Source organism: Anas acuta, chromosome 3, assembly GCF_963932015.1.
Source record: "Anas acuta chromosome 3, bAnaAcu1.1, whole genome shotgun sequence".
Taxonomy (NCBI): domain Eukaryota; kingdom Metazoa; phylum Chordata; class Aves; order Anseriformes; family Anatidae; genus Anas; species Anas acuta.
The window spans coordinates 100,752,116-100,764,058 of record NC_088981.1 but is presented as its reverse complement, the minus strand read 5'-3'; the positions used below and the strand labels follow the sequence as shown (position 1 = coordinate 100,764,058).

Below are 11,943 nucleotides of genomic sequence, written 5' to 3'. Positions count from 1 at the left end.
ATGGCTTTCCCTGCTCCCTGCAGTAATAAGCTGTGGTCCAACAGACCAGCCGGTGTCTAGCCTGGATGTTTTCCAGAGGTGGGTGACTACCTGCTTGGGATTACAATGAATTCCCACAGACATGCATGCTGCCAGTGAAAATCAATGCCAAAGGCTGTCACAAAGTCATCTTTTGTACTTACCCACTGCTGAGGACAATTTGAGCTCACTAATATGCACCAAAACAGAACAGGTATAGGATGAATGAAGATAGCCTGTGGGAACACATTTTTGTTTTCTGAGAGCAGCTCAGAGGCTGGTGATGACACCAACTTGTACCAGTGGAGCCAGATATTGCTAACTAGCCTTTTCTAGACCTCAAATCCTACAGCCTGTCAGAAATGGTGCAGAAAAATCAAGATAGATGCTGATCAATGTTGTGATGGCAGGTCACAGAATAGATACGGGATACAGTTTTTCTATGGCAAGGGCTTGTAGGTTGCCAATTATTGCCCCAGGAGCCCTATTTAGCTCAGACATGGCCAAAACAGTCTTTGGGAGCAGCCAAGCAGATCTGTGTAGGAATGGCCTTTCTACTGTTTAAAGTTCTACTGACGTCTGCTTCCTTTTCTGAGTATCCTTGAAAGTTGCTCATTTTTGACAAGGCTGAATGGTTTGATGAGCTAAAAAGAAACCTCTGGATTTGACAGCTAGGTATCCTTTTTCCTAGCTTACCTCAGGGTCTCCATCTGGTCTAGCTTCTTAATCATCAGTCAAAATACACAAATTGATTTGTAAGTCTGGCCCTCACTCAGAAGGTACAGGTTTGAAGTTCCTTAGGCAGATGGTAGAATTGAATGGAATTTTCCCACTTTTTGAGTGTGCTCACTACTGTATAAAATGGTGGGTTCCTCTCTGGAAATAAATTGCAAGTCCCCCACTTCATTTGAAAGAAACAGTCAACTGCACTAAACAGAGAATGAATCCTGAGAGGAAAGGTGTGCTTTTTGCTTGAAATCTGAAAGGATAAGACAAATTCTAGTGCTTAATCTTTGGCTTTATGAATTTTGCTTTGAGGTGTTAGATTTTTCCCATGCATTGCCTAGGAGCCAAGGCTTTCAGCCAGGGCTGCAGATTCAGCCATCAGGGCTGCCATTTGTCAGCTAAGTGCCACAGCTCTTCAGATCTTTCTTTGATCTGGGTCTTAGTCTGAGTCTTATATTCATGAAACTTGAATTCACTGATTGATATAGCAATCTCCATTTAATCATTCACACTAAGGTATTTTGGGTCTCCTGATATTTCATTAAGCTGAGAACAGGAAATAACTGTTACTGTGATGGGGTGATACAAGTAATAACTGGTGATAGATGTTGACTTTAATAGCAATGATAGGCTAGGTTGTAAATTAATGATCTGTGTTGAGCAACGAACTGAGCCTCTGAAACAGGTTAGGAGGGAGCCTGTGCTAAGTCACAATCTACCCTGAGACACTTTTCAGAAATCATCTGTGCAGCCTGACTTGATCAGCAGGGGCTCATGAAAATCTGGCTCCTGTGATCATGCTCAAAACTGGCTGCATTCTACTGTCCACAGCCATAACTGAGTCTGTCTTAAGTACATTTGTATATTTATAGCTTGTGCATAAAGTAATATGGACAAATTTCCAATAATAATAATAATAATAATAATAATAATAAAGTTGTGTTTATTGAAGTCTAAGAGAAAGGCTGGAGAAAATTTTCTGTAGGTGATCAATTGTTACAACGTAATTAAACCTGAAAGAATGAAAGCTTTTTAAATACTTCCAGAAATTTTGGAGACCCAAACTGTATTTTTTGAGTATTTGAAATGACAATATTGATACATAATGTTCTTAGTAGAGAACTGCTCAGGGTATGTATGGATTATAAACTTTTGATTTTTTATTCGTACCTAAATATAGACAGAGTTGGAACTGCATATACAAATTCACATAAGACATATGAGCATCTACAAAGAGCTCACTTCCTTCCTTCATTATAGAATGAAGCTTGTATTTGTTGCCTCCGTGCAAATAGATTTAGTGTCCAGTGATTTCCACATTGTACTTTTATTTAACTCTACTGATTTTAAGTTCACTTACTGTTGTGCAGTCCTGTAGTTTGGCATATATTTTCTCTCGTAACTGAAGAACAGATCTTTCTTGAATACATTTTTCCCTACTCTCCAGTTTTAATTTGAGGTAAGCAATTGTAAACCTATTGAAATTATCCAGCAATTATTTTCATTGGGCTTGTTTGCAAATTGCTTGGTTTAGCTACTACACAAGATCTGCTATCAGGAGAACAGAAATATGTTTTCTGGGAATGTTTTTTGACAAGGTAGATACAGTATCAGCTCACCGCAGTCACTGCCCAGTTTCTGTAGTTCCTGGGAGCAAGCAGACATGTGGCTTCTCAGAGCTGAAAAATATTTCTGCCTGATTCATTTTGTTTCTGTAAAAGCCAGGGCTCCCAAGCCAGCAGCAGCTGTGAGACCCTCTTTTCCTGGGGGGAGCAGTCCTGTAGTGGCAGGGTCACCCTGCTCCCATTTAGCTCAGGCAACAGCAGTCCAAAAGCCTCCATCTGTCACGATGATGGCATTTTGCCTTCTGGTCTATGAGGGTCTGCTCGAAAGCCCTAACTACCAGACTGGGAGGGAACTGAGCCCCACTGGTTGTTGCCCCCACAGCTGGAGATAGGGCTGCTCAAGCTGACTGGAGGCATCTCGCAGAGGCAGCAGATACTGAACTGCAATACCTCAGTCTGACATAAAACTGGAATTTGTTGTTACCCAGGGAGTTAATAGAGCCTTGTACCAACCACAGATATCAGACCTTTTCTGAGGGGAATAGCTATGCCTCCCTCCTCAGTTCCTCTGAGCTCTTTGGTAGCCTGCTTCTTGCTGAGATTAGCATCATACCACATTTTTCAGAGCACTGCATGTACATGTATGAGCCAGGTCTTCTGCTGCTTTACATCCTGTGTGCTTACAGCAGGCAAGATGGGTGAGGAATATTCCTCTTCAGTTTTGATAGCATTTAAAATTCTGCAGTAATATAAATGAGTACACAAGACTGTGGGGAATGGCAAATCCAATTTGTACTCTTTCAACACACGTCTGGTATGTTCTCAGAAATTAGTTTCACTGGACAATATCTTTTTTTTTTTTTTTTTTTTTTTTAGTCATTAAGAGTAAAATATCCAGTTCCTTGAGGAATTCAGGGTTTACCAAAGCTCCTTTGAAAAATGGCAAAGTAGTTTTGAATTTTAGAGCTGCAATTAGCATCACAGATCAGTCATAAGGGTGATTTACACAAGCACTGAGAACAGATAGTTCACCTCAAGTATCATTGGATCCATGGGTTCTTAGCCTGAAAATTCAGTCCCTCAAATTCTGTATTTTTAATATCTAAAAGATAAAGATCCAAATAAGAATATTAATATAATATTTAGAAGAACATATTAATCAGTCAATAGGGAGAAGCAAAAATACTTCCTTACACAAGGTAAAACATTAAAGCTAGGTATTACAGACCTTATGAAGATGTAAGTCATTTCTCCCCAGCCCCCACCCTGTTTTTTTCCCTCAAAACTATTTCAATTTAAACTTAAAACAGAACTGAAAGGAACTAAAATCAAAAAGCAACCAAAAGGTTTAAATCCCCCTGTTCACTCAGTTATTGCCTTCATAAATCAAAACTAGACAGCAAATGAATTGGCTGTACTTACCTTGTTGTTTATTTGCCATGCAGTTATGGGGCCACAGCAAAGCAAAACAAGATGATCATTGTTTCAACCAGACCTGGAGCTGTTAGGCTTATCCCCCACTGCCTGTTCTAGTTTTCTGGTCAGAATAGAAAAAGCAAGAAGCAACGTGTTATTTGGCTGCTGCTTTATTTCCCCTCACTCTTAAATCCTTAATTGACTTGACTGTGATGTAAAGGGATTCAGTTTTGTCATGGCTGTTTTTGGAGAAAGTCACATAGCAAATGGCACCCTTGCTGAAAAGGGTAAATGCCATGGAAATCACAGTTGTTTTAAGAGCCAAAACTCTCAGGTATTTTTGGAGTGTAATGTATTTTTAGACATTTTCAGTACAAATAATAAAAGCTGAACTGGCAATAGGTACTGTTATGCCTTCTAGGACCTTTTTATGACTGCTACATAATGGTCGTTTGACACTTAAAGCTGAAATGAAAGATGGCACAAGCAAGTTAAACATACAGGCAGATAAGATGAATTGCTCTGTCAGAGTGTTCCTCTTCATCATTCCCAATCCCAAACAACAGCTCTGCAATTAAAAAAAAAAAAAAAAAAAAGTTTGCTTACATGAATAAAAAATAATTATTAAAAAAAAATAGCAGAGACTTTCTGATGACACCATGAAAAACTCTAGTTTTTGTTATGGCTCCAGACTTCTCCTTATCCACTTTCATGGGCTCTCAAAGTTTACTGAGCTCTTATTGCAAGATCAGGACCTCTGATGAGTTATACTTTCCAATTGCTAGCACCAGTACTTCTTTCCTTTTCTGTATTTGGGTTTCAAAGACATATGGATGATTTTACTCTGCCATCAGTAAGACACTCATGAATAATAGTCCATTATTGTCATAGCTGCCAATTTGCACAGAAAAATTTCCAAGTGTCAAATTGTGACTACTAATGTAAACAAACAAACTGAAGAATACAGACTCCTCCTCATGCCTTGGAAACCCTCTTAAAAAAAAAAAAAAAAAAAAAGCTCAATTAATGATCTCTGCCTCAGCTGCTCTCCTTTCATGATTATATTTTGTTGAGGTTGTATTTCAAAGAAAATATTATATTAAATAAATAAATAAATTGTTCTGAGAACCCCTGAAGGGGAACCCTGAACCCTCAACATCATGCATTGTGTAATACCATTATGAAGGGAAAGTGTAATTCTCATAGTAGGGCATCCTTCAGCAGTGAAAGATATTGAAGAATTGTGAGAGGCACAGAATAGTGTTTCTATTTACTTATTCTTGAAGTACAAAGTTAGAATGACATTTCAGGAGTAGGTATTCCACGTTTAGTATACAGTAAATAATAGTAGTGACTTGAATGAATTTATTGTGGATTTTCAGGTAGTTTAAGTGAAAACACATTTTTCGTTAAACATTAAAACATGCTCATTAAACTTGCTTTTTACTGTGTTTATACCTCTCCCTGTAGCAGTGCCGCACTGTCTGCTGTGTCTTTTTTCTCTCAAATAGCCAAACGACTATGAAAAAGCAGAAAGCAATTTTACTGTTCAAAACTCCATTATGCCTGAAAAAAAAAAAAAAAAAGAAAAATAAACAACAGTAAAGAGAAAACCATTCCCTCTGCATTCAATCACCATGATGAGAGAAAATGCACATTTTTGTAATCAAAGCTGTACAAAACCTTCAAGTTCTGTGACATTCAGATAGCAACAGATTACTGGGTCAGTTCATATGATCTGTGTTGATATTACTCAGCAAGATATTGTGCAAACATGTTTTCCTAAATATTTCTCCTGCTTGGTGTTTTTCAGTGGGGTACCTGCCTATTTTCACCTGGTAGGAATTACTGTAAAAAAGGAGCAAAACTTGCATCATCTGGAGTCTGCAGCTGGGAACAGACATCTTCTGGATCCAGCCGCACAAGTGGTAGACGTTACTCTTTGTGTGCGGTATGATCAGCTGAGCTCACTCAGATCACCCGTGGAAGCTGCATAAACTAAACTCATTGATTTTGCCTGACACAGATTAAAGAACGCTAATACCAACTGCTCTGCCAGGAAAACCATGGGGGTGATAACTCTGGCAGGTAGAAAGCAAAGAGAAACTGGGAGGTACTGGGGACAGGAAATCTCTTTCCCTTGCAGGGCTGGACCTGGAGGAGGATGCCTGCCAGCAAACTGAACAGCTCTGGAGAAGCTGAGCAACTCCATGGTGTCAGCAGCAGGAGCTTTCTGGCGCTGCCCCACAGTCCTCGTACGGACAGACTTGGAGCAGAACAGTCTTGTTCATTCCCGGTCTGAGACAATACCCATTCAAATAGATGGAAATATTCCCACTAACACAGGCGCGCTAAACAGCCTTTGGCTACTCCTCTAAGACTGTTGACAAGGGCCAGTAGTGACTGTGGGATCTGCGGTTAAAGATGAAATTGTTTCCCTGATTTCACTGGGGAAAGAAGCAGGGAACAGGGTCCAGCTGGTGCTGGAAGCTGCTCTGGGCCCTACAGGTTTGGATGAGGAGTTTCCCTTTGCTCCTCATGGAGAAAACTCCTCCGGGTGATGCACAGCAGCTGTGGTCCTCTCAAACCCTGCTGAGTGGCTGGCACCGGCTGGGGGAGGCAGCTCATAATCACTAGCACCTGACATGCGCTAGGCTTCATTTCTGACTTGGAGGTGAAATGCAACGCAATTACCAAATCTGGTTCAAATTATAACTCAGCTTGGGCACAATCTGCAAACTGCAGTCCTCTTTGCTAGGCATTTGTCCGTGACAACAAGAAAGGCTTAAATGAAGTCACTGCATTAAAGCAAGCCTGGCAACTGCCTGGGAAAATGCTGCAGTAAGGACAGCCTGCCACCTCCACCCAAAAACCACATGGCAAGGCAGAGACCAGCCAGGGGCTTGGTGGAGAGAAGCATCCTTCCCATCATCCCTTCCATGGGACAGGACTTGAAATTGTCTCCCACATGGAAGCAAAACCCAGCCCCAAGAGAAGATTTGGGGCTGGCTCCTCTGTTTGCAGCAGCAAGGCTGGGGAAAGGCAGCCTCCCCTCCTCTTCCTCATCATCAGATCTCTGTGCTTTCCCTCTTGGGTGCTGGTAAAGTACAGCTACAACCCATGGGGTGAGCATCTGCAGCTCCCATCCGTGGGGCCACTGTGGAGCCATACTGGACCCTCTGGTGGGGAGGTGAGATGAGAAAACAGCAATGCATTAGCAGATTCCTCTAAGCAAAATCCCTGAATCCTAGCAGCATTTGCAAATCCTGACAGAAGCTGAGGCACAGTGCTAGTGCTGCAGGGTGTTTATTCCCCACTGCCACCCCACTAGCAGCTGTCAGCTCGTACCATTTAGGGGAGGTACCCCCGGCTTCTGCTGCTCCTTGATGGAGAGACACAGAGGCACAGTGGTGCTGGAGCAGTAACCCTCTTTGCAGCAGAGGCTCTTCTGCTATTGATTTCTACCTATTCAGCCCTGCTGTGGTGTATAAAGTAGGCTTAGCATGAGCAGTTTGCACCAGGGCTAGATTTATTCTCTGTGAGCATGGTTGTGCCTGACATTAGAAACACATCTCATGCAGAATCTCATTTTTAACATCTGCTATAGCATGCTTTATTGCAGCACATTCAACAAAGGAAAGGAGGATTTGGGAAACAAACAAAAAATTAACCCAACATGTTACACCATCTTCTAATGTAGGATAACCTGCAAAACCAGAGCTCACCATATGCTAAAAGTATCATGTATTTCTTATACCTGTGGGAAAGATTTTTCTCTTATACATGAAATGGACTGTATTACAAACAGCTTGTTAAATGTGTGACAGATCGGCTTGAAACGATGGTTCTTGTACTCTGCAGGCCTGCACATTTGCTAATAAACTGACTACATATACAAACAGTCTGTTCCAGGGTTTAAGCTCCTATTACACTGGTTCATGTTTCAACATGCAGCCACTCTGTAGTTTGTGTTTTCAGCAGAACAAGTAAGTGGATGCATATGCATTACAATTCCAGACATCATTCCATACCAGATGTGGTGCCTTTATTTTTAGTACTGCAGGAGTGTCTGCTGACCCTTTCTCACCCCATGTCTAATGAAAGATTGACTGCTCTGGGTTTTCTTATGGTGAATTATATATTAGAGGACAGTGGATTTAAAAATTAATTCAAGATTAATTTAGGGATGACTGCACATGGAATTATTTGGCCAACAGATGAAAAATGAAAATTTCACTACAAAGAAAAAAAATTGTAGAAGTGTCAAATTTTAATCCAATTTTCTATAAAGAATGATCATGTTCTGAGACCCTTCTGAGGACTACAATTAATCATTCAGAGTGATACCCCTTTTCCACTTGCTATGCAAGCTCCCCTCTGAGCCAAAGCACCATCCGTGCTCCTCTGAAGCAGGGATTCATGTGCTCAGTCAGTAAAATAAATTAGCACTGTACCAAATGGCTCCAAATTCAGGAAAACACAATGGCTGAAGCACACACTTAGGTGAAAGGAGACACAGCTATTGCATGAAAAATGTAGTACCATTGCTAGCCAGATTTACAGCTTCTATGAAGGCTTGTTACTTTTTAGGCAAATGAGAAATGAATCAAAAGCCAGAAAATGGATCTCTTTCATTTGAGGCTCTGTTAAATTTTAATGGCAGTGTTAGATATAATACAGACGCCCCTTCTTCACTAAATCAAAAGAAAAACACAAAATCAACTAAATTTTATCTTATATGTTTAACTACTGTGGGATTCTTATATTAAATAAAATAAGAAGAGAAGGCTAATGAAAAGCAGGCTAAGAAGATGGATGCTTTGAGCTCACCTTACTGAGTAAGGAAACAAATACTGTATAAATGGAATAAATAATTCCCTTTTACTAGTAAATACATATTGGTGTAAATAAGACTGCACTAAATAAAACCCTCCTCTTGTGTTTTCAATGATATAGCTCCATGCTTATTCTCTTTCAGTCTAAGTATTTTAATATTACAGATTTTTTTTTGTTGTTGTTATTTGTAGTAATTCTTCTTTCCTGAACACAACGTGCATGAAAAGAGGAAAGGAGAGAAAATGCACTCTGTTCTTTAACTGCCAAAATGATCTCCAGAAATAATTTTTCTGAATTCTCATACCCACAGTTGTTTTTGTTTTTGTTTTCTTTGTTTGTAATAGTTGTTAAAAATCAGTAAGGTCTATTTTTCAAAGTGATGAATGAACTGTACAGAATGAAGCCTTATGCAAATGCAACCATAAACTGAAAGAACTGAATAAAATTGAATGCTCTTTCCATTGTGGAACAGAGAAAACCTAAAGGTCTTGCTGCAACATATGAATTGTACTGAACACATAGAATGTGTTAAGGAGAAATTAACTGGGCAGCCATGGATGCAGCATAAAAATTACGTCAAATCAAGGGTTGCAGCCTACAGAAGCTGAGCAGCTAATCTGCATAAACTCTCCCAACCTCCCTGTCCATTTTGAACCTCTCTCGGCTTGTTACCTTATTAGAGAGGAAAACATTTAAAAAGGGGCTCCTGCAGGCTGGCTGATTTCTTGCTGAATCAGCCAGCTTGCCACGGAATTGATTTCTACATCTTCCATCTCATGAAAGCTAGAAAATATTTTTAATTGAACATGTCCTTAATTTACAGGACATGCTGGGGCAGAAGGGAAAAGGCTGAGAAAGGCAACAAATGCATCCTGTATTCATATAACATAGTAATAATGAGGACTTTTCCACATGTATATTGGAAATGGGTAGTTATTTAATGTGTTATTTACCAGAAGGTAAAGTATATACCTTCATGTATGTATGCAACAGAAACATAAATGCTGTAGCATTTAATTCTGAAAAATAAACAGAATCTAATATGGGGGGAGATATTGAATAAGAATGTGCTTTAAGTATAAGGTGAGTAAGAATAAGACCCTGTTGTTCCCATGATCCAAAACCTATGACACTAGAAATTGTTTTGGCACTAAGATCACTAGATTTCAAACAGTTCTACTGAGGTTCAAATACACATAGTTCCATTGTACTAGCAGGAGAAAGGCAATGTTGTTAATTCATTTTTAATGGATATTTTCCTCCTCACAATAGCCATTATATTTATAAAAAAAAAAAAAAGAAAAAAAAAAGAAAAAAAAAGTCTTGTTTGAGTTTTTAAGTTAGAAACACAACAAAATAGTTTTTTAGGCTGCACAAGATGTATAGGAAGTCTGTTATTGATAGCCTTATGACAGTTGTGTGGAAATCAAGAGTTTTCCTATATATCGAAAGCAATTTCTATTGGGAAAGTTGGTCTCTCATAGAGTTAGCCCAAAGTTAGTGTAAATTTTAACCAAGAAGTCCTACGCTTTATATTTATTACTACCAAAATTAACATCTTAAATAATTTTATTTATTTATTTATTTATTTAAGTTTATGATTCTTGGATGAAAGCATAGGTATTTATTCAGGGATGTACTGACCTTTGCAAAGTACTCCAGAAAGAAAAAAAAAAAAAAAAAAAAAAAAAAAGAATTTATTTAAAAAAAAAAAAAAAAAAAAAAAAAACAGAAAAAAGATTGGGTAAGTGGTCAGTTCTAGAAAATTAAGAGTTACCACATCTTAAATGCTTTGAGATGTAACATCATCTACTGAGACAAGCTCAGGGCAAGGAGCCAAGAGTTCCCAAGCTTTATTCCAGCCCCATCTACCAGCTCACTGTGTAGCCTTGGGAAAGTTTGCAGCCTGGGGGATAATGATTACTGAGCTGCTGCCTCATTGACCTAAACGTTTGTATTCCTTCCTTTCCTTTTCAGTTCTTACTCCAATCCATAAGTTTATGAGGCAAGGACAGTACCTGACTTCATAAGTAAGTATTCTGGGAGGACTATAAATCTCCAGGCTTCAGGGCATAAACCAGTCTGCAATTCTAAACAAGGGAAACTTAGCTTCCAGGCATACTATCTGCAAACTGCCAGCTGTAGTGTTTCTTTGTCTGAAGCAGCTGGTACTGACCACTCTTGGAGATAGGGTAGTGGGAGAGATGGATCACCGGTTTGATCCAGTATGGCAATTCCCAGGCTCTTCTACAGTGCCAATTATACTACTGGCAGTCAATAACAATAATAAGATTACCGAGAGGAATTTAACTAATGAGATAATATAAAGAATCAAAATTTGGTGGGGAAGTGAAGGTCACCGTATTGCCAGATGTCCGAAATATATCTAATCAAAAGAGAGTCATTTTTGTTGTTGTTTTTCTTTTTCTTGGGCCTATTTTAACTACAGATTTTCAAACCTTCTACTTTCAGAGCCCTGTAACAATTTTAATTAGATCAGTGCTTGCATAAAATAAATGCTTGCATAAAATAAAGTTTGAGAAGGAGTGTGGCATTAATGGAAGTGAGGGAGAAGTGGGAGGAAGAAGTAGAAAGTTTGTGAAAGTTTGCATGGTAGAAGTGTGCAGACTGGGAAGTGATGGATGACACTGAATTACGTAAGAAGCCACAAAAGGGGAGGCAGGAGAAAGAGGAAACTTTGCTGCACGGTCCTCAGAGTACATTATACAGTGTGTTTTCCAACAACAGAGCCTGGGAATTAAAATGATGCCAACAGTTAGCAGCCAACATCTGAGAGCTGTGAAGTAGCATTCCCTCTGACAGGAATGGACATTTGGAGGTTGTGAGCACTGGAAAGATTTAAGCTTTGATAAGGGGCAGCGGCTTTTGCTTCGCTTCACTTTCCTATTAAATTTTGTTGGTGGAAAGGATAGAGAGCCCTGACTCTGCTGGAGCTGCACCAGTCCATAGGTTAGAGTACTGTGATCCCAGATGGCTGAAGCAACGCCAGCTGGTAGCACTTGGACAAAGAGTTCAGTCTGATGAAACACAGCCTGACAGCTGGTATCAGATGCTGGAGAACTGTGTTTCAGTGAACGTGTTGCTGTTGGAGTCATGACAGAAATTTCAAGATGGGAAAAAAAATAAAAATAAAAAATTGAGAAGCATGAATAGAGGATCTCATCTGCATTGAAAGGGGAGCTCAGCTATGCTTTGCTGATGTTGCCAGCTGAGAAGTTGGCATGACGTTTCTAAGGACCTGTTTACACTACTAAATAGTAGGAACTTAGTATGATTTCTTGTTCAGAGGAACCACTAGCAGGTTCCAAAAACAAGCATAGACTTGAGGCCATTAGCTCGTTTGCTAAACGCTGGATCCAAT

At 39.5% G+C, this 11,943-nt stretch overlaps 1 long non-coding RNA gene across 1 annotated transcript; it reads right to left on the bottom strand.

The window, feature by feature from the left end:
• Nucleotides 1-2,751: 2,751 nt before the first annotated feature.
• LOC137854719 (uncharacterized) lies at nt 2,752-5,536 on the bottom strand. Its single transcript, XR_011095353.1, has 5 exons — nt 5,409-5,536; nt 5,184-5,291; nt 4,227-4,293; nt 3,732-3,846; nt 2,752-3,411 (listed from the first exon to the last, which is right to left on the bottom strand). It is a non-coding gene; the product is annotated as an uncharacterized lncRNA (long non-coding RNA).
• Nucleotides 5,537-11,943: the final 6,407 nt, after the last annotated feature.